The sequence below is a fragment of the Pyxicephalus adspersus genome, chromosome 1 (genome assembly GCF_032062135.1).
Source record: "Pyxicephalus adspersus chromosome 1, UCB_Pads_2.0, whole genome shotgun sequence".
Taxonomy (NCBI): Eukaryota; Metazoa; Chordata; class Amphibia; order Anura; family Pyxicephalidae; genus Pyxicephalus; species Pyxicephalus adspersus.
This window is the reverse complement of record NC_092858.1, coordinates 56,021,305-56,044,534: the sequence shown is the minus strand read 5'-3', so window position 1 is coordinate 56,044,534 and position 23,230 is coordinate 56,021,305. Positions and strand designations below refer to the sequence as shown.

General features: G+C 37.3%; 1 long non-coding RNA gene across 1 annotated transcript; it reads left to right on the top strand.

The window, feature by feature from the left end:
• Nucleotides 1-12,139: 12,139 nt before the first annotated feature.
• LOC140321748 (uncharacterized) lies at nucleotides 12,140-17,707 on the top strand. Its single transcript, XR_011919010.1, has 3 exons — nucleotides 12,140-12,233; nucleotides 12,815-12,929; nucleotides 16,780-17,707. It is a non-coding gene; the product is annotated as an uncharacterized lncRNA (long non-coding RNA).
• The last annotated feature ends 5,523 nt before the right edge of the window (nucleotides 17,708-23,230 follow it).

Sequence of the window (23,230 nt, the reverse complement as noted above, 5' to 3'; positions counted from 1 at the left end):
TTTGTGATTGTTTTCCTTATTTAAAGCTGTTAAGGCTAAAATTGAAATGAGAGCAATAAAAATACAGTAACACGTGTGAGTTCTAATTCCTTTGAAGAGCAAATTAGCACTCATTTGTTTTTCATTATACATTACAGTTGCCCACATGTGATATGTTCTAGAGTACTGCTGTCCATAGAACTTACCTATTTAGTTAGGAAGAGAGACCTATTAGATGTGCTTTTGTCTTTTTTTTTTTACCTGACTGGTATCCATGTCAGGGATGAATAGTAGCTCACTCCTTGGTTTCCATACCAGCAATGAGACCTGTGGTCAAGCAGAGACAATTTATTTCATGGCTTTCCAATGAGATCTATGCTCAGTCACAAACAGATTATTCCATTCCAGTGGTAAAACTGCATACATTATAATCACTGCTTTCATACCACTCAAGATCTCACACAAGCACGAAGAGCTCGTTCCTCGGTATCAATACCATTTATCAGAGTCTTAAGCTACGTACACACTTCCAATTATTATCGTCGGAAAACGAACGACGAACGTTCCTGCACAATATACACGAACGATCGTATAGCACCGATCCTGCACATAGAGGTAACGACACGATCGTTCGTAGATATTGTACACACAATAGATACGATCGTTTAAGCGATAGAGGAACTATGTGCACGACAGGAAAGTGAACGGACGTTCGTTCATCACGCATGCTCTGAACATGGACGATCAACGAACGACCGTACACACGAACGATGTTCAACGATCGTCGTCCAATCCGATCCGCCGGTCCGGTCGTTCGTTTCCAGCGACTTTCCTCGTTCGTCGGCATCGTTGGTTACTTTTTTACGAACGATTTTTTGCCCAATCGATCGTTCGTCGTTCGATTGGAACGATAAAAATTGGAAGTGTGTACGCACCTTTAGTATGTTTAAGAAGATTAGAGATTAGTGGCATCACATGGATTTAGATGATTTTAGATTTAAATTATAAAACATTATTGTTTTAAAATGTAATTAATTTAAAAACTGTTATTTTAAAATTTTGGCAAAAATTTACTATTACCAATTAGCTAATCCTATTTTACAACAGTAGCTGCAGTCCATAAATCAGTAGGAGATGAATAGTGTTAGGTTTCACGTCTCACCCAACTCAATCATTCATCCATTTATAACACCACAGAATGTGATAATATAGTCAATACTTTGATGCATTAAATAGTTTTGTGGGGCGCACTTGGGGATCGCAGGCAGCGAGGGAGACGCCACTGCAGCAGGCAGCGTGACCGAGGCTGCTGCCCTGCTCGCAACACGTCTCTCCCTGCCGGCGGAGGCAAGACGGCATCCCCAGCATCCCTATGGACGTGGACAGTGATGTTCACATTCTGAGCACTCCTGCGGGCGTGCAAGGTATAGCACATCCCAGGGGTGCTGTGGGAAGAGGTGCGCGTGCTACCTGTACCCCCCGGGGCGAGGCACTAGGCTGTGTGCCTAGTGCCCAGGCACATTACACGGAGAGTGCTAATTCTCAAAATGCAGTTATTTCTGCTCTGATATAATGGCCATATGATACAAAATATGGGGGAGACCAGGAGATATACAAATTGATTTACAACAGCTGGAGTGGAGTAAATCGGAACAAACCTGAAATAGAGGGACATGGCCTGAAAGATTAGATTTGATTGGCTATGTTGGGCAAAGGTCCTTTATGTTCCAGTTTTCTAAATCAGGTTTGTAATCCTTTAAACTGCAACTGCTGAATAGCTATAAACATTCAAATATTTATATATTCTACAAAAGCAGGAAAACAATCCCTCACCTACAACTGTAGCTGCATGTACTGCAAAATAATTTATCCCCAAACTCACAAGAGAGACAACCTTGTGTAACTCAACCCACTCTGCTTCCAATTTGACAGCCTTCAAAAATCTAATCTCAGGAGCTGATGAATGATACAGACTATTGTGCTTGTACAGTGACTTTTAGGAATGCTACACAGCATTTAAATTTAGGACATCATCAGGGGTGTGTTTTAAAATGAATTAAATTAAATAATGATTTAGTGCTATTAAGAATATGTAAAAAGATTAACATAGGATGATCACAGATTCACTTTGTTTTTTATATTTTGGGAGATTATGCCAAACAATATAAATTCATACACTGAACAGCATACTCAAAACTTTAGGATAATGTTTATTTGACCATAAAAAGTAGCGATTTGTGTATGTAACCTGGAATAATATTTATAATTATGCACAAATTACATCACACCACTTTTCCAAGACATTCACATTTTCCAAGAAAAATAAAACATCTGCTGAGGTTTCAGCATTGACCAAACAAATTACACGGTATCTACATACTAAAGCTGGGATGGTTCAGTTTTCAACACTACTAATTGGTTCATCAAGGAAGTGAAATGTTTATTGCCATTGCACCAGTCTTACAAACAGGCCAAGAAATTAAGAATAATCTACACCAAGACAAAAACAAGTGGAAACTGTAAAATAAACACACTATACCCCTGTCCATACAACACAAGCCTAAGTAACTATATTTAAATTAGACAAGAAAAATGTCTCCATCTTTATTAGATAGTATATAAGACTATAAAGAAAGGAACATTAACAGTTTAAAATGTATTTATATCGCACCATTAGTATGTCAGCTTGTGTCAATGCCAAGTAATAACAGCATTGTTTTTAGGCTAGAGGCTTTAACAATCTGTAAGAAAAAAAAATTGGACATTGTTTATTTAAATAAGGGTGCTGCTTCTATTTGAACAGCACGCTGGATATTAGACCCTGTTTATACAGCTTTCTTTCAGGGGGAGGAAAGTTTTATTGGAATTGGGTGGGTTAAAGAAGAATAAAAATTGGACTTGCAGTTTATTGTAAATGAACAGGCTGGCAGGTTGTAGACCAGGGGTCCCCAACCCCCAGCCTCCTGTACGCATCCCAGGCTCAGGACGGTGGGTGGGTTGTGTCTCTGGATGGGAGAATGGGCAGGTTTTGGCATCATTACATCACTCTGGGGGTCCGGAGTCTGTAAGATTAGTGGTCCGTGAGCCCCAAAAGTTTGGGGACCACTGCTGTAGACTACATCGCTGTGCTGCTGTCCAGGTCTAGTACTATGGGCCAACTAGAAAACTATACCTATATGTACTTTATATAGAGCTTCTGGTTACCAAGAATGCTGTTTTTGCTCACCAATGCCATGTCATGTCTTTCAAATAGAGTGATACAACTTATCTTTTAACCAATAAACCCAGACGGTGAAGCTCTAATATTTGTTGCATGCTTTATGTGAAGTTTATTTGTGATTCTAGCTTGATGCTCTTTATACTACTAAACCATACATGACCCTTAGTAACTGTTTAACACTGTGAGCATGATTTAGGAACCTCAGTAAAGGACTTGTGTTTTTCTCATGTTGCCCCCCCCCCCCCCCCATACCACAGAACATGTTTAGCCAAACAGCTCTAGAACCAAGCATAGACATATTCTATCAACCAAATCCACATTTTGTCACTGTAGCACTTGTGGAAGTACCAATGAATTCTGAAGGTGTATATATTTTCAAACTACATGTATACATGGCTCCAGCCCAACCATCAATTGGATTTGCAGCTGTCCTAGTGTTGTGCTCTGTAGATAATGATAACTTGTTGATAATAAATAATATGTGATGATTTTACAGTTTTGGGGTCAATTGATATAGAGGTAAATTAATTCTCTAAACAATAGACAATGCCGCTGATTCATCAATAAAATCCGCGCTCTCGCTGGAAGCGCGAAAGTACGCGCGGCCAGCGATCGCGGTTTACCGCGGTCTGGACTCGAGTGTGCGCGTACACTCGCCTCCTCACTGCCAGCCGGATTCCTGCCTTCATAATAATGAGCAATAGGGGACGCGAATCTGCCAATTAAGGCGTAATATGTGTGCCATTAGAAAGAATGATTTTTTAGGGGAACAGTGACTTTTAATGCAAGCTCGCCAGTGTAAAGCTGCCGGAGATGCCGCAAGCTTTTTCAGTTGCTGAATAGCGCAGCGGCGTACGATTTCGGATCGCGAATACGAATGCGCGAGTGATCATCCGATTCTGCTTGATGAATCAGGGGCAATGTATTACCAAACACCAAAATGCCCCCTTTTACTTAACAAAATCTGTTGTCACACAAAGTTTTCAGTATCAAGTAACTAAGGAAATTGGTTCTAGGTGGGTACAGTGATTCTTGACTATTTTACATTTTCTTCCTGGATTATGTTAGCTTTTTCTGTGTAATGAAAAGCCATGGGCATATTTTCTGCTTTGTTCCCATATTTGCAATATTTTTAATTTTTAATATTACATTTTTTAAAGCTGAACTATGATATATTTAAAATATGTTTTATATTTTTTTCAAGAATACATACATTTTGTGTTTTTATCTGTTTAGAGAGCATCTTTAACGTATAAAAACAATGGCAGTGTATTTTATTGATACTATTTAAAAACATTTCACAATTTCCCATTATATTTATTGTGATATTTAAATATTTACAACCCAAGCTACAGATAGGAATGTGGGACTGTCTATCAGGCTCCAGTCTGTTTTTGTAAATACTTTCCATATGGTGGTTATTGCAGCAAAACTTTAATACAATGACGAAAAACAGATCTCTTGTTCTTTAGGGTGCCATTTGCCTCTGTCTAGCCAAGCACATTACATGAAGTTTAAAACACAGCAGGATACTATAGTCTGATTAACCTGGGATTCACCTGGCTTGATATTTGACTGCATAACATCTACCAGAGGATTCACAGAACAACAAAAAAAGAGTTTACTTTCGGATAACCAAAAAAAATACCAAGACTTTATAAGCCCAAATGAACAATTTTCTTCAAGAGTTAAAATATATAAAAGCAACTTTATTACAAATCACATATTAAAATGTACTACAAACCATATAAAAATATTAATAGCACCAGTGTAGATCTCCTTATGGAAACTCTCTAAAATGAGCAATTCCAAACTTCTACGCTTTTTGCGGAATCTCAGTCTGCTTCCTTAGGAAGAGGAATTCTACAATTACAACAACAGTTGGTATTAAAATATATCCATACATCTATGTGCACAAACAACGCAATGATATAACCATAGAATGATATAATGAACAGAGAAAGCTTGAAAACTTACAATAGGGTAAAACTTAAATGGATATATATATATATATATATATATATATATATATATATATTACCAATTGGGATAATGTTTTTCTTTTTTTATAATTTGTGATTGTGTAGATTATGTATATAGTTTATAGTTTAGTTTTCTTCTTTTGCAAATATGCAGTTTGACACATTGGTTGTCACCTAAACTAACCTTAGGTCAGAAATTGCCCATTGCTCAAGAAACCCCAAACAACCTAGGAACTGTCATAAATGTAATGATAAATACTTTCTTCTTACTCAATTCTAATAACAAGCAATAATAAAATATTATAAGTGACGTTACATTTGTTTCTGTAAATTACAAGGGAAATATTTAAAAGCATAATAAAGCAACAAAATACACAATATTTTTATTGACTTAACAATTTGTTATTTTATTTATCCAAATGTATTAGACATATTTCAAAACAGCACAGGACAAACTAATATGTGGCTTTTGGTAATATGCATAAAAAGTGTTAGGCATACTTTATTAGCTATGAATGTGATATTTATCAAACATACAAACATAAAACACATGTACCTGGGATATTCATCTGAAGTAACTGATTGGTGAATGTTGTATTTACTGCTTTATAGTATATTGTTTATTCTCCTGACAGCTAACAGACAAGGACAGCTGCAATCCTCTAAACTCTTCATTATTCCCATAATAATATCAATAGTTGAGTAATATAATACTATTTTCAAATTTAAAACAAGGTACAATATTGTAATATTATTCTAACAATACTCTAGCAGAATTCCGTTGTTTTGTATGTCAGCAGCTGCATTTCAATGTATGGGCAATGACACGAGCAAGGTGCATTTATTTATAGGTCATGGACTTACAGGGAGTCTATGTATTTCTCCTAGCCCAAAAATGACCTGCTATGTAGACAAATCTATTAAAATCAATTTACTTGCAGTAACAGAGATCCGAAAGTGAAAAGGTCAGAAGTTCAAAACCTTTCCTCTTGTGCCAATATATAAACATTGCTCATGATATTCACATTGAAAACTATCTCCATATGTATTTAAGGTGTAAATGTGAAGCCTGAATGTGAGGAGGGTGGATGTTGTTTCTAGTTCTGGACCACAGGAAAAACCCTGATAGAGAATAATTTGCATGAGACACAAAAAAACAACAGATGACAGATTTTTAGTGCATAAGGAATTCAAAGGGGTTTTTTTCAAATTTTGGTAGTCAAACAAATAGAGTATATATTTTAGGTAGTAGCCCCGGGGTCCTGCAAAGCATGTTAAAAAAAAAGCCTGGAGTGTGACCTGCTGGCTGGAAATGTACATTTTAAACCTCAAAATTCAGTGTTTGATGTTTATGTCACTAAAAATAATAAATACAATTTAAAAAAATACTCATTGTTCTCTAATATACACCTATATTTGGGTGGAGGTTGATGTGTGAGTGACACACAGCTCCCTGTGCATGAACGGTCAGGAGTCCGTGAAATTAGTGGTCAAAGAGCTCTAAAAGGTTTGGGACCACTCTGGTAAAAGATAAACATGCACTTTGTATAGGATATTCTGCTCATCAAAAGCAAAAGTATCTAAAAATCATTGTAGGGTTTTCTGTTGGGAAATATTTACTACTGAACTTAGAGTGACTTTTTTTGCATGTTGATGTGTAGTCATTTGTAAAGCAGATTGCTGAGTAGTGTTGACATTTACAGCTGACATATATAGGGTCCACCATCACCCCAGTAACTACAAAGAGACTCACAACTGTACAGACACTCCAGACAGATATCAGAAACACATAGCAAATGTTTATCATATGTGGCAGGATGGGCAAGGCCTAAAGAGATAGTTAATCAATGTTTTACTATTTGAGCTGTGCAAAGCCTTAAACCTTCGCACGAAATGCAGGGTCTAATTCATGACAATTAGAGAACAGGAAAAACTATACTGTTGCCTAAAGCAGTCTTTCAACTGTGAGCTCTTTTGCACCAGAAAATTAAACATGAAAGCTAACTGGTTGCAATAGGCAATAATTCTTCAATTCACTGCTAGTTTTCAGATGCTCTCCAGGCTCTGCAGTCACTAATTCACAACAGAGAATGTCATAGTTCTCACCAGCACAGTACTGATTCTCTAACATTTAAAAAGGAGCAACTTGTTCATATAAAATCTATGTAGAAGATTATAATATTAAAAACTCCTTTATATAAAATCTTTTAAAATTAACTTTATAGCTTCCAGCTGGTAAGTTATTGTAAAATATTCCAAACTTACCATTCCTGGTGTATTTTACTTATGAGTAAAATATACAATAAAAGGTTTATAATAAAAAAGATGGGTGCTACCCCAACGGGCTCTTGAGCATATGCTGGAAAGACATAGGTGGTGGAAGGAAAGCTTATCTCAGGTAGTGAGTGGGGAGCAGGAGATTTGGTGGTATATGTTTCCAAAAGTTTCCAGATGCAAGCTGGGACAACATGACAACATGGCAATGGATGACTCAAGTTAATCTTCCTCTCCATCCTTGCCAGAGTGGAATTGCAAGAGCGGCGGCTCTTTTTTTTCTGTTACCGAACCTAGAAAGGGTTACTTAGCAGTTTTTGAATATCTTCAGGACCCCATTGCTACTTATTAGTCAAGGCCTGGTGAGTAGCTTCATTGCATTTCAGGCCACCTTTAATCGGTAAACAGGTACATATATCAATCCAACCATTGTTTCTGCTATGAATTCACCAGACTCGCCATCTATGAGTACAGTAAGTAACTTTGCTCATTCTACTTTATCTCTGCTCTTTGGTGGTATCCCAGCAAACTATTATTTCACTGTACTATGATTGTTTTTGCAGGCATTACCTATCTGAGCTGACAAAAAGACCATAACTAACAAATTCAGGGTATTTCACCAGGTAGCTACCAGTGAAGTGGAACAGGACATAATCATGATTCATGGAGTAAGCTGAGGGTTTGAAGGTGCAAACATCTGGTTTGACACATAGACAATCCTGTTGCCAATAGTCCGTGTCTCATCTTCCATGGATGAAACGGGTCATGAAGGAATAATATTCATTTACATGGTATCCCCTTGGCGCTCCCCTTGAAGATCCCCTTCAGTGGTACACCCATTCTTCAATACCTAAACTAGACCGAGTATATTTCACATTCGGCTCAGAAAGACCTCATAATATACTTTGTAGAGTCTATTACTATGACAATAAAAGTATATGGGAACTAGAGGCTATTAGCAAGGAACTACAAAAAAATAAAAAAATAAACATTATGTAACAATCCTCCCACTCCTCATCAAATCAATATTGTCAAAAATGCCTCTAGGAAAGAGGAGTTTTTGGGAACCAAAACAAAGTGTTGAAATATAATCTTAATGTTTTTATTATCACAAATTTTTAATCCAATCACAAATAAACAGGTCATTTTACTTAAACAACAGTAGAAATAATCAATGGAGTGGCAGTTGTTGAAACAGTTATCTCATTAAAATAGAAAAATGCAATTATGGGGGCAGTCTTGAAGAAGTGCCAAGTAAATCTCCAAGAGTCAGAGTCAACCTTCTTTTATTTATGTTTAGCAAAACCATCCAGATGAGGGGTCATACTAAACCACAACTGGACAAAATAGGAGAGGCTGGGGCTACTGATTAATTGGAATTCCCTGTTGAGATTGTTCATAAATGGGGGACCACTAACTTTTTGGGTCCTAGACTGAAGGGCTAATGTAGGCTGACAGGGGTGCAAGTTATGTGCTTCATTCTATTATGGGCTTTTTACTCCTCTATATACTGTGACAGTGGGGGGGGGGGGGGGGGGGGCTTGGTTCTTTCAGCTGAAATGATGACATATGCTTTTCTAGGGAATTATTGGGCTGAGCTGGCTTAATGTTCAGTCCCTACACCCATAGGCCATCACCCGTGTTGATGGTAGTAACAGAGTTACTATTTGTATGCATATTTTTTCTTTATAAGACAGTCATACCACTGTCTTCTCTTTCCTTTTGCTTCTTGATTTTCTTTGTTGCTCCGTCTTTCCTTCTTTCCCCCTCTTCCTTTCCTCTTTTCCTTCGACATCCTCCTTGCCCATACTCCTCCCCACTCCTAGTTACCTTTTCTTCATCTTTACCCCCCCCCTTTCCTTTTTTTTTTTGGTGCAAACCTGTGTGTCTAGAGCAGTGTTTCTCAATCAAGGAACCGGGGTTCCTCCAGAATTTGCTAGGGGTTCCTTAGGCAAAGGGCAAGGCCAATTGAACTAGCACCAATGATTTCTTTTTTTATGCTTTTGTTTTTTTTCCTAATGACCAACACACTAATATACAGTATTGTGCTGAGCTGTGGATATCCTAATAACAGCATGAAGACCTAAACAATATTTAAAGGGGTTCCCTATGTTAAAAAGGTCAACAAACACCTACTTCAAGTGTTTTATTGTGAGGGCAGCGGGGAGAAGGATTGAGGCTTTCTCGTGCCTCCTACCCTTTGTAGTTTGGGGCTTCTCTGTATTTCCAGGGCCAGAGATCTTTGTTATATTTGAGGATTTAACTCCTGATTTTTTTTCTCTTATGTAGGTCACTTCTGATGCTGTACCTTGTACTTTGGTTTTTGTCATGACTCTTTCTTTCTTTAAAATAAAGAATGTTATTTGGAAAAAAAAAACTATAGAAAAGATGTGTTTTCATGACCTGAGCTAGAGTTTACTTCTCACCAAATTACAGATCTGGTTAAGCAAAACCTGCATTTTGTAAATAGAACGCACTCCAGCATATGATACACATTACAGGAGATGTGTTTTGCTATCACAGTCTTTGATCATGTTTAGCTCTTTAAAGTTCTCTTCATTCATGGAAAACATTTTTGACCGGCTACAATTTGCCTTAGGCTGTTGCTATGCAACAGTGCATCACCCCATAATTCAAACTAGTCAGACAGTGTTTTAAACTTCAATCTGTGCTTTCTATAAACTCTAAAGTATCATATCTGCTAAGTTCTGAAACCCTGGGAAATGGTTAAAAGTCATTTTTAATGAGGTTACTAGGGAGGAAGGCTAAAGGAGAGAGATTTGAAAAATATTGTTGCCTGCTAGACAGTACATGCATCATTCCCTTTACCCCTTGTCAATTTTTATGTCAATGGCCACTTGGGAACGTTCGTTGTCAAAGCAAAGAATTTATTTACTTAATGTTAAGCAATGTCCCACATCCCGAAAATAATCCATATCAGTTTTGAAATGATATTTTATTATCCCAACAATGCCAATCTGTTAAAAACATATCTTCTATTCCTTTATTTTTGCTCTTTGCATTGCAAAATAATATCCAATGTCAATATAGTCAGCAATGTTTCATAAATCAGACACAATGACAGGTAGCCTTGGGCTTTCTACTTGCCTTTACTATCTTTGTTGTATGATGTCTTGTGATTCCATTTCAACAAAGGTTTAAAGAGCTGGTGGTCCTGTTGTTTCAGTCTGATGAATTGTATTGTATTGTAATGGCATGAAGGCAATGGCCTAAAAAATGTATCACATAAATATATAACAATGCACATGAAATGGAAAATAGGTTACTAATGGTCACCTGCAAAGAAGCACATCCTTTGGGATTCTTTACACCGACAGTTACCCCTTTCTTACACCAGGAAACGCTGCCACTTGGGGAGACACTACATTGACACAAATCTCTCTTCGGCAGCCCCCATAGGAAATAAATAGGGGTGGCAGTGAGCAGTACCAGTGGCGGCTCACGGCCATCCCTGTCACATGTGCATACGCTGGTACTTTATAAAAGCATAGCACCTATACTCAAGTAGTCCTACTTTATTTGCTGAAAAAGTTGCTATTCTTGCTTTGCATACTTTACAAACAGGTATCCAGCTACTGTATTACAGAAGTATTGTGTTCTCTGCTCTCCATCTAAAACTTTGAGATGGTGCATTTACAGTATGTACATCAGTATGATATAACATTTCATTAGTCTAATTTTACTTTCCATATAGATAGCTTGTAACAGATCATTTAAAAGAAAATCATATGGATTGTATTATATTTTAAATACAGAACAAAACAAATATGCAAGCATCCGAACACTAATAAGACTTTTGCATTTTTTATGCATTTAAAACATGGCATTGAGGCACAGTTACTGACAATTTTACTTGCAAATTATTTGACACATCATGTCATTAAGGTTTAATATTGCAGAAAATTATTTTTTACAAAGATGAAAAGCTTTGAAAAAAATCACAATATCCATTGCTATGATCACCAAACTGGGGTACGTTGGGAACTGCTCAATTTAAAAATTACCCAGACTTTTCAGAATCAGTTTTCATTCTTTGATCCTCTTGGAAATAAAAAATCCTCTTTAATCTGAACTATGTTGTTTCAAATTTTTGATATTGATATTGATTTAGAGATCCAGACTCACCCCCCATCTCTAAAGAAACTCCTTATTCATTTTAATTCTTTTATTTTAATAATGCTTTTCACTCAGCAGCCACTAGACTTAGTTGTGCTGCTTTTTCTTCTACATGTACCAATGGCAATTTTTGGGCCAGAGGAAACCCATGTGAACACAGGTAGAACTTGCAGATAGGGCCCTGGCTCAGAATATAATCTCCATCCTTGATTCATTTAAGTATTATTGGGTACAAATGATAAAGAACCCCTGGTATAAAGTGCACTCTTGTTCTTGTTTTATTTGAATAATTCAAAATGTCAGATGTCAAAATGCCATTTAATTCCTAATCTTTACGGAATGTAAATGACTATGATATTTTGGGTGTGGAATTTTTGTCATATTAAACAAAAAATGTTATGTAGCCACTCAAATACCTGAGGATCAGAACATAGACCCCATCCCTGCCAAAATGGCAAGTGCTGACAGCTGGAGAACAAAGTTGATATGTGCTCAGGAACCACTGGATGGCTGCTTTGCAGTTCTAGAGTCTAGTTAGTGGGAAACTAAGTAAGACTAGTCTAGTAGCAAGTAAATAGACTAATAATTATTCTGAGATTTCTAGTTGTCTCTGGAGACCTAGAGAAAACTGAAGACACTGAGTGAGTGGCCATGCTAATATAATTGTTAGTGTTTTTTAGAGGTTATAGAACCTTTATATTTCTTTGGTACAAGTTTCATTAAATGCCTGATTTACTTGTATATGTATATTTCTCTTCCAGTATTTTAGATGAAAGCACTTTAATCAGGTAAAGCTACATGCCAGCAATATTAAATCATTAACTGTTGTGAAGAACAGTAAAACTGTCTTTTTATGGAAAGTGTTTTAATCTGTTTCCTGTAGTATGCATGGAAATGTATCTGAGTGCACAGTTCACAGATAAAACCCTAAAGATAAATGATTCATGTTTATGTGTTATTAATCATACAAATGCAGAGATTACAAATACTGACAGTGTTTCATGTGAAGCCAAGAAAAATATTTTTCCAAGAATATATTTTATCTTGTTGGTTTTTTTTAGATGTAAATATTGTGTAGTTAATTGTCAGTTCAGATATGTGCCATGACCTACAGCATTGTGTTCCATTATGGGGAAAGCATGCCATTCTTATGTTTGTCTTTATGGAGAAAAATGTAACATATATTTAAGTGGAACAAACTTGTTAAGTTTTTCTTTTGTAGTTTCTGGTGCCCGATTTATTCTAGCAAAATAAAAATGATGCCCTGGCATGTCTGGCTTGGAGAATTGACTCTTCCACCAAGACTTTGGTTGGTGGAAGTCTGCAGAAGTCATGAGGTACCAATAAAAATATTATAATTTCTGTAACTGTAATTTTCTATAATTAGTGTTGTAGATTAAACATAAATATAAATGTTTTTTTTCTTTTATAAACTAATGCTGCCAAGTGGTCACTGGTTCTGTCACCTTAACCCCCCTAGCATTCTAATTCTTTAAATTTTTTGATGCAAAAAGTGATCGGGTTTTTTTTGCATAGAAATTTTTGTTGATATTGTGGGCCTCTAATTCTTAGGATTAACTCCCGGGTAAAATAATTATATTTATAATTTATTTTTATAAATTTTAATATAATAAATAATTTTGAATCATAATTTTTACAAAATAATGAAATAATAGACCACAAAATGTAATTTATAAAAAAAACTTTTTTACCAAAAATTTCTCACTGAAATTTGTTCAAACAAAGGTGCAATATTATTGATAAATAATAATATAAATTAAATGCAGATTTTAGGAAAAAAAAATATTTACATTTTTAGTAGACATCCTGAGTGCGGTAGATTTTGAAGCATCACAGTCAGGACAGTGGAACCTGGTTTCTTTGTGTTTCTTCCTTCCTCTTTCGGTCTTTGAGCAGCAAACCACGCACATCCTTGTAGGTGCTGCCTTTTTCGGGGGTGGTGGGATTCATTCATAGCCACTGATGGTGTTTGGTGGTTCTCGACTATGGATTCGGAAACTTGCAAAATGAAGTCTGAATGATTCACAGGCCTCTGACTATTTTTTTGTACAGAATGTAGGCATTCCATTGGCACTGCTCAACTTGATGCCTGAAAATCTTTTTGTAGTACTTCCTTTGCTGTTTCCTCATCGCTGGGTAGAATGTCATGGCTTGGTCAGCTCTGTTGACACCTCCCATGGTGTTGTTGTAGTCAATCACCACCTGTGGCTTTATCACTTCTTTCCCACGTTTTATGTGTATCAGAAAGGTGGAGGCATCATGGACAGTACTTATCAGGCACACATCTTTTGTGTCACCCCATCTCAGGGCCATCATGTTTCCTTTCTGCCAGGCAACAATTTCTCCTGTCTTCAGCTTTCCTTTTGCAAACAGTGCTGGCAGGTTGTGCTGGTTAGCCCTAACCGTTCCATACGCATCTGTTCTGTGTTGCAGAAGGAACTCATAAAGCTCAGGAGACGTGTAGAAATTGTCAGTTGTGACACAATAGCCCTCACCTAGCAATGGCTCAATGAGGGATAAAACTGAAGATGTTGCCAATCGGTAATGGCTGTATCTGGGGTTGAACTGTGTCCCTTTTCCAGTGTAAAGTACCGTATTTCAAATGTAGCCAGATGATGATTCACAAAGCATATAGGTCTTCACGAAGCAGAAAGTGTGAACCTATGACCAAGGATGACATTTGGCTGTTTTTGGGCTTGGTGATCCTTGATGATCCTTGCCGTCTTTGACGCAATGTACTGCACCCAGCTGAGCCTCTCCTTGTAAGCCATTAGACTTTTATCAATGCTGACATCTCTTTCTGGCACATAGGTTTGCTGGAAATTTTGTAGAATCATCTGGGACACTTCCCAAATTTTCTTCAGTTTTGGTGCAGGTCTCTTCAAATTCTTGATTGTTTGCGAAGTGCAGGTACTTCATGATGAGGGAAAAGCGGTATTCTGGCATGACTGTGCCAAAGAATGGAGTGGCAACCATTTTGTTCTTGGACCAGTACCACTTCTGCACAGGTTTGCCCACAACTCCCTGCAGGATCACCAAGCCCAAAAACAGCCAAATGTCATCCTTGGTCATAGGTTCACACATTCTGCTTCTTGTAAACCTCAGGTGTGGAGCACCTTGTTATTGTCCAGCGTACCTGCATAAAACAAAATAAAAAATGTATTTTAGGATATGTTCTTTTATAGTGTGAAGGTTGCAAGTAATATGTTAGCAAACACAGAGCAGCATATATGTTTGCATAAAAAAAAATTAAAAGTTAGCAAACACAGAGCAGCATACATGTTTGCATAACAAAAAATTTAGCAAAAAATTTTAAAAAGTTAGCAAACACAAGAGCAGCTTACATGTTTGTCTCCACAACAATTTTTTTGATAACTTCATCGGTCAAAAACAACTTCAGGTATGCCAGGGCGTCGTCCCATTCAGCCTCAATTTTCATCCCAGGTGTGCCGGTGAATGGAAATCTTGGCGGTGCTGTCTGGTCCGCATCAAGGTCAATTGGACACCATGTGCTCACAGCACTGACCTCAGATTCAGAATCGTCGCTCAATTCACTTTCGCTGTCTGATGACAAATTTCCTGGTGAATCACTATCGCTCGATTCCACAAGTGACTCCAAATCGTTATTGCTGCTTTCAAATTCAACAGTGTTTGCACCGGTGAGATGCCATTTGGCTGCTATGAGGTCTCCAGCATGCATGAGGTCAGGAAAAATCAAGATCAAAGACAAACTGATCAAATGATACATTCAAGAAGTGATTTATAAGTCATCAAAAGGTCAGATCAAGGTTAGGTCAAGTTCAAGGCTAATAGTGGGCAAAATGTAGATCAGGGCACCGAGAAATGATGCTTGGTGCACTAAAATATGTACCTGTACTTTTATTATGTGTTTTTTACTTTAAAAAAAAAAAAATAAAAGCAGATTACATAGTAATCACAGCTGGCATTACCCCCAGAATTAACTATTGCTGTTTGCATCACCAGTTAGATGTGATGCACCATGCAGAAATCCTGGGCGGCATTTAAAAGCAGATTACTCGGTAATCTGCTTTTAAATTTCCTGCCCAGCCACGCCCTCGACAGCCAAACACCCTGCCATCACAGCAGGATCGTCCAGTCGCCGCTGGAGCGCGGGGCACAGGTAAGAGGGCATCTAAAGTTACCCCGAGTGTGACTCTGGGTTACCGCTTTTTGCAAGTGGATTCCACTCCGAGTCACACTTGGGATTACCGCTGGGGGGGGTTAAAAGAGACACACCACAACATGTGTGGTGACATTCATTTTAGGTGAAGAATATACATATACAAATAGCATATACAAATGAAGCATATACAAAACACAATATGTTACAAAGTTCCACACTGCCAGATGAAGGGTAATTGTTTACAATGACTAGCTGATGTCCAGAAGAGAAAATATTGCCTTAGAGAGGCTTAACTTTTGCTCCAGCACAATTTTATGGAGCATTATTTTATTTTTTTTCAGACTTCAGAATTTGCATGAAAAAACAAAAAACAGACAAAGGCAATTGCTATTTACAATGCATATTTATTTATGAATGTCATATTCTGGCCTATAATGTTGAACACCACAACAATCAACAGATGCCTAAAAAGTAAATATCATAAAATATAAATGGCTTTCCAACCCCAAACCAGCTATTCCAAATTAACCCAATTTACCACATTCGGAGCAGCAAAAACCAAATCTGTGTTTTACAAACTCAGCTAGTAATAAATAGTAAACTATAAAAGTAAGAGTAAACAACTCATTATCATTCAGAAGTTTACAGTGTCATGGTTTGTCTAATTTAATCTTGTCTGAAATAATATCCCTTTAAAACACCCCTGAAATACAGCAAAGAAAGGCAGGTTCAAATAAACAGTTCTCCTTTGTCACCTCTTCAAACAAAAGATTGAATACTGAAAAGCAAGTAACACAATGATGAGGTTTTCTGTGGGTACTTATTTGTTGTAAGTGTTAGAATTACAGCAGTAGCACTGCCTTTTATGGCTCTTTCTCTCCAATCCCTGGAGTGTAAGAGATTATAAAAACTAAGAAATAAATAAAAGAGATAAAACTTTTAAATATTTAAAAAGTAACTAATACAATAAACAGGGTGTCCCAAAAGTAACTACAAACTTCTTTTTTTCTATTTCATTCCAGGTATCATTCGGAGAGACTTGAGAACATCAGCATATGACAATTTAGGCTTTGCAGTTTTTGTAAGCATATCATTCCCTTAACCATGGTTCGCCAATTGATGTTGGAGCAGCGTTGATAATTGCCGCTTGGCAAGAAGTTTTTCAGTCCCTGACTGCAGTTCAGTGCGAGTTTGAGAAGCTTTATGGCCGTCACACTGCTCCAATGCATAACACAATTTACACTATGTATGGCAATTTTGTCAAAACAGTATCTGTTCCTGACAAACCACGCATCGGAAGGCCTGCTACTAGCACCACCAATGAAAACACTGAACTCCTGGAGTTCGTACAAAGCCAGGGAAAATCCATCCGGAGGGCTGCACTGAAACTCAGCATTAACAAAAGCTCAATTCAGTGGATGCTTCAGAGAGTGATAAAGCTCTACCCGTACCGACTTCAGATTGTTCAAAAACTTCAAGCAGAAGATTATGATGCTTGCATGGAAATGTGTGTATCACCCCTACACCATTACCAAACGACCCCCAGCTCTTGGAAAACATATGGTTCAGTCTGTCTTTCATCTCTCTGATTGGGTTAACCGACACAACTCAGTCAAAGCGTTCCCCTTGAATAGACTCTGTGCTCCTCTGACCTTACACCTTGTGACTTTTTTTTGTGGGGCTATATCAAAAGCAAGGTTTTTGCCACTAGGCCCTGTAACCTGTCACAGCTTGAGGAAAGAATCCACACCGCCTGCAGAAAGGTGGGTGATAAGATGCTGCGAAACATCAGAAAGGCTTGTGTCTGAAGGTGGCTGAAAATTGTTAAAAATGGAAGCACTCATGTAGAGGTATGCAACTAGTCTTCAAGGCATTTGAATGTGATGGCAAGCCTAGCAAGTAAAACTGCAACTACTCCTTTGTTGATGCAAAAAATATGAATAAACTCAATTTCTTGTGTAATTTTTAGTTCAATAAAAGTGTATAGTGACCTTTGGGACACCCTGTATTTTATATTTTAAATACCCTACCATAAATGTATCTTTCAATCAAACATTCAAAACTTTTCCCAACAATTTTTTGTAATATGATTACTAATAGTGACTTTTTACTCTTTAACTATAGTAATGTGAACAGAAATGCACTAACATGTTCACAAAGAAATACCAAAATCATGAGAAAGGTGAAACATTTTTGTAACTACATGTAAGAGAAACATTCTGATAAAACACTAAAATATAATTCTGTCTTCTGATCTAACAGCTTTTTAGATTAGGTATCAGCAAGAATTTGACAACTAGGATTACGAGTTTCATAATATATTAGAAGGCTTTTTTTTTAAAGTATACTTGCCAACTGTTTCTAAATGGAAGTAAAAACCTTTTTTAAAAAGGTCATTTTTTGGTCTTAATAAAGATATGATATATTACTTTCTACAGGGAGATTTTCCAGCAAATGCTTAGATGCAGTTATTTCTCTAAATTTAAATTTTGAACCAAATAATTTGTATCCAAACTATCAAAAAACAGGTAAATATGATTCTGACACTCAACTTTATATTAGTGGCTAGTAGAATAGATTATATTAGTAAGGAATAGAGTAGAGTAGTAATATGGAAGAGGGGGCAATTTCAAGATGATCAGGCTGATTTGACAATAGTCTTAGACGTTTTTTTATTATTATTATTATCCAGTTATTTAGCGTCAATATGTTACACAGCACTTTACAAAGTCTATTTTAATTGCCCTAACTGTCCTTCAAAGGGGGTTGCAATTTAATGTCAATTCTATAATCATATGTCATTAATGTAGTCTGTGGACAATTTTTGAGGGTAAAGTGATAAACCTAACTGCATGTTTTTTGGGATGTGGGAAGAGACCGGAGTACACCCTGAGGAAACCCACTCAGACACAGGGAGAACATAAATACTCTTGAAGATAGAGACCTGGCTGGGATCCAAACCTGTGGCCTAGTGCTGCAAAGGTGGGAGTGCTAACGACTAGGAATGAGCAAGCAAAAATATTAAGTTCAATCTCGCAGTGAATCGGGCCTTTCTCTCTTACAGAAAATGTAAGTGAGAACAGCCTTCTGATTCGCTGAGAGGTCGAGCTCTCGCCGAACAGGAGGATTTCCAGGGCTGCATCCTCTGCAATCCCGGGGCACTAAAGGTTAATTAACCTCACGAAATTGGTTCGCATTCTCGCTCATCCCTACTAACGACTGAGCCAACCGGGCTGCCCTAAAGCTTATTGCAAACTTATTACAAGAAGCAGTTGCAAGCAGGCATATATCATTCGAAGAATGAGTAGCAATGACAGCCTTCATTCTTCTTCCAGAAAAACGATCCTTTGGGTTTGTCCTGTCTGATGTTAGCTGTGTCCTTTGTGCTTTTAAGGTGTCTGCGAGTGGCTTTGGAGCATCAACGGGCAACGAACGAAGATAGTGGAGCGAGGAATCTGTGAAATTAAAGATAAGTGTGATTTTTTTATTTTCAGTTTATTACTTTATTTCTAAATGTACATGTTAGCTTTGGGTTGGGATACTTAATACCATGCATTGTTGATGACAGCATGGCTACTGAGCCTCTTTTATTATACGGCTTTGCTAGTCTATACGTTTTCTTTGTACTTGTGCACATTTCATTCAGTAGAAAAGTCTGGTCAGGGTCAGCCAGCCCATGTGTATGTTTTTAGTATTTAGCATTTTTTGTAGTATTTATCATGTTAATGAGACAAACATTTCCACAGTGGAACGCAATGGATTCCAGCTGATAGCCATGGTTCCACCCTCTCTGTTCCATGCAGTACCTTGTGTCCCCTGCATGCAATTTATTCCACCTGAGTTTCTACATTTTATGACCCAAGTGGTTTGTGTTATTAGTATTTTAAGAGCAAGATATGCTTCCTATTAGTTACTTTTCATTCAATTGTTAATCTTAGTAAGGTTAATACCCTTTTAAACAAAAGAGACTTCATATCAATTTCTTTAAAAGGCATGGTATACATGAATATATATTACACGTTGCTGATAAGTAATAAGCATAAATGTCTGCAGATCAAGAAATATAAATACATATTCCATTGTACACATGCATGCTATGCTTTAACCACATGCTATCAAAGATGTTGCACTGGCAGGATAAAGAAGACCAGGTTTCTGATTTATCTATATACCGGTAGTTTACTGAAAATAACGAAACTTTTTCCAATGTCATTGTCAGCATTTTATAAGTGCAAGTAAATAAGACTTTTTCTTATTTGCTTTTTTGTATCTACCATTGAATGTGTTTTGGCATATCAGTTAGATCAGTGTAAAAAATTCCTGCTGATTCTGCAAAAATCTCATGTGCAACTAACTTTCTCTTCTCTCTGCCTTGGACGATTATCAGTTATCATTGTTTCAAGTTCCCATAGGATTACAAAAGATACCCTCCAATTCATAATAGGGATGATGAGATGATAAGAGGGTGAAAGGATACAGGGATGAGGGAGGCCAGTTGATGTGCAAGGCATTGGGATCTATCACTCCAAGGAAAATGGATGATGAATTCTTTATGCATCTACATGTCAACAGATTATTGTAGGAGCCCTAAATTCCCATGATCCTAACCCATTCCTGACTAGGGAAACAACATGTACATGAGGCAAAATTGATGGTTGAGTGGCAAGTACTCTTACCTCTGCAGTGCTGGGTCCTAACTTCAGACCCTGGTCAGGACAATATCTACAAGGAGTTTGCATGTTCTCCACCTGTTCATGTGAATTTTCTCTGGGCACTCCAGTTTTCCCTACATTCTTAAAAACATGCACACTGTTCTTACCAGTAAGAACGGACAACATAGGCTATTTAATATTACCTAAAGTTAGTGTGGACAGTTGTTTCAGATTCCTTTGTTCTTTGTTGCAGTTTTTTTCAAACTTAAGGTTATATCACCTGTTATGACCTGTGTTGCTACATAAAATATTCAGGTTGGTGAATGTGCAGGACTAGAGTACCAGTTTCAAATTGTAGCTTGGACTTTATCTGCATAAAGTTTTGTATTTGGTTTGCCCCCAAGTTTACTGACAGTTGACTCTACTGACATAGAGTTAGGCTGGCCATACACTGGTTGATCGGTGCACTCCACCTATCAACCAACAAGGCAGAGGAGAAGCCAGGAGTGTTCCCTAACAACCGCCAGTCAAATGGGAGCACCCCTCGACTTTTACAATAACCACCAGCATAGTTGAGGCAGTGATGTACACTTGATCTCAGCAACATTTTTAGTAGCAGTCAGTGATGTGTTCCTAGTGTCAATAGTCCTATTGCTGGGACACAAAAAAAGATGTGAACAGCACAGTTTCTATTGCATACCCTATTTTAGACCCAGTGATATTGTCCTTCAGTCATGCTACAAGTAGTGAGCTAGCTCTTTGAAGGAGTTCTGCATATATCATAATGCTTGAAGGGTGGATGTCACTGTGGAGGAGTAGGCATGCCTAAGCACACTGTGTTTGCATGAAGACTAAGGATAGGACTAAGACTAGACTAAGACTAGGTAAGGATCACATGTAATGCTGTGTCTCCATAATTAAAAAAAATCAATGATTGACAGGAATGTGGTGAAATTAGAGTAAGCAAATTTACTACTGGACAGGAGCTTGTACAATAGTACAGGACTAAAGATTCAATGCATCAAGGCTTCAATTCAGGTTTTAAGTCTAGCTCCAACTAAAACTTTGTAAGTGATTACAGCAGGATTGTATTGTTTGGGAGTGTGAATTGATTTATTTTACCCTTTGTAACTGCCACTTTTTTTTTTTTTTGGTGGGTGGGAGTTTGCCCGTTCTGCTGCAGTGTCAGCCCTTTTAATTCTATGGCCAAACTGCTTCTAAAATGCTCCTTGCCTGACTGTTCTTGAATTCATTGCTTTTAGGATTGCTGAGTAGGAAGCATGCAGATCAGAAGAGTTAAGGTCAAAACTTTTCATTTGCGTACTTATTTGAAATCAGTTAATGTAAAGATATTGAAGTTATGGGATCAACATGACATCTAGGAAACTAGTAATGACACAAAAGGCTAGCAATGCCAGTTTTCCATACTTGGAATTTAACAATATACTTTAAAACACTAATAAAGGAAAGGTCAGTAGAGGCCTGAGCATAGAAAACTGAATGTGAGAAGACCTTGTGTGAACCTGGAGTATGTGTGTGGCTCATATTTTAATTTGAAAGACTGAAAGGACACACAGCATACAAGCAGATTGTGAAGATGTGAATGCTCAAGCACTGGAACTTGTTTATACCAGAGATTTAGAGAAACACACAGGTTAGCTATAAATAGATGCCATATCTGGATATCTGGTGTATTTATTTGTGACACAGTTGAGAACAAAAAGAGCTTTCCCTTCCTTTTTCCTTTGGATTACTCCCATGTTTCCGTAATTTAAAAGATGAAGATAGAATTGAGCAATCCATCTGATAAAAAATAACATGCTGACCACAAAGGTGATCATTTCTTCTCTGTAAATAACCACCACAGAATATTTGCTTTAACTCGCTGTCTAGACATGAAATATTACGTAGGACTAAACTGCATGGGCCACATTCATTCCCCTCAATGGTTTAACTAAAAATGCCTGTGACTGATTGTGAATGTGAATTGCTGCTTTTTGTACTGTAGATCAATAGGATTATAGACAGTATTGCCATTAAAAATAACTATTTTTAATAAACAGACTAAACTCTGAGCTGGATTTAATGGGTCCCAACCTTCACTATTACCGTTTACCCCCAAAAGTTCAGTTCTAAATGAAGTGACAAAAGCCAATAAATTCAGACTATAGCAGGGTAGGGAGCTGCTTGACGGCTTTACTTCAGCTGTGTCTAAATGTACATTTGACTTTCCTCTATAGATTCCTAGGGACATGAACTGGAGCTGAATAAATGAGGACATTTGTCATATTGGCTGTCCAATAAAGGAGACATTGTTCACCATACTGGTATGTAAAGTAAAGTATATTTAGGGGGAAGGGGAAAGAATATGAGGGGAGCAGAAGAAACTGCAAAGCTACTTTAAAATGGCATAATTCCATTCTGGGGAAAGTCAAGTTTGTTTCTGCTCCCCTTCCATTACCGAAGATGAGTATTTATTTAAAACACCATTTTTTATGCTTTACATTTTACCAACAATCTTCAAATAAGATTAAATAGGATTATATGTTCCTTTAAGATTTAAAACCAGTAAATACGTTCCTAGTTTAATTCTGGGCACCATGATCTTGAATGAGATGTCAGCAACCCCAACTGACTTGGAGCTGTTATTTTAGTGACACTCTACTGTATATTCATGTGGTGTCAGACAAATAGTACTTTCTTGCTGCTACATTGCATTGTCCTGTATGTTTGCATTCACAGTAATTTTGTTTGGGAAATGGGAAGAACCAATTATTGCACCTTAATGAGGAGGAAATTTTATTAGGTTAACTGTGATGGT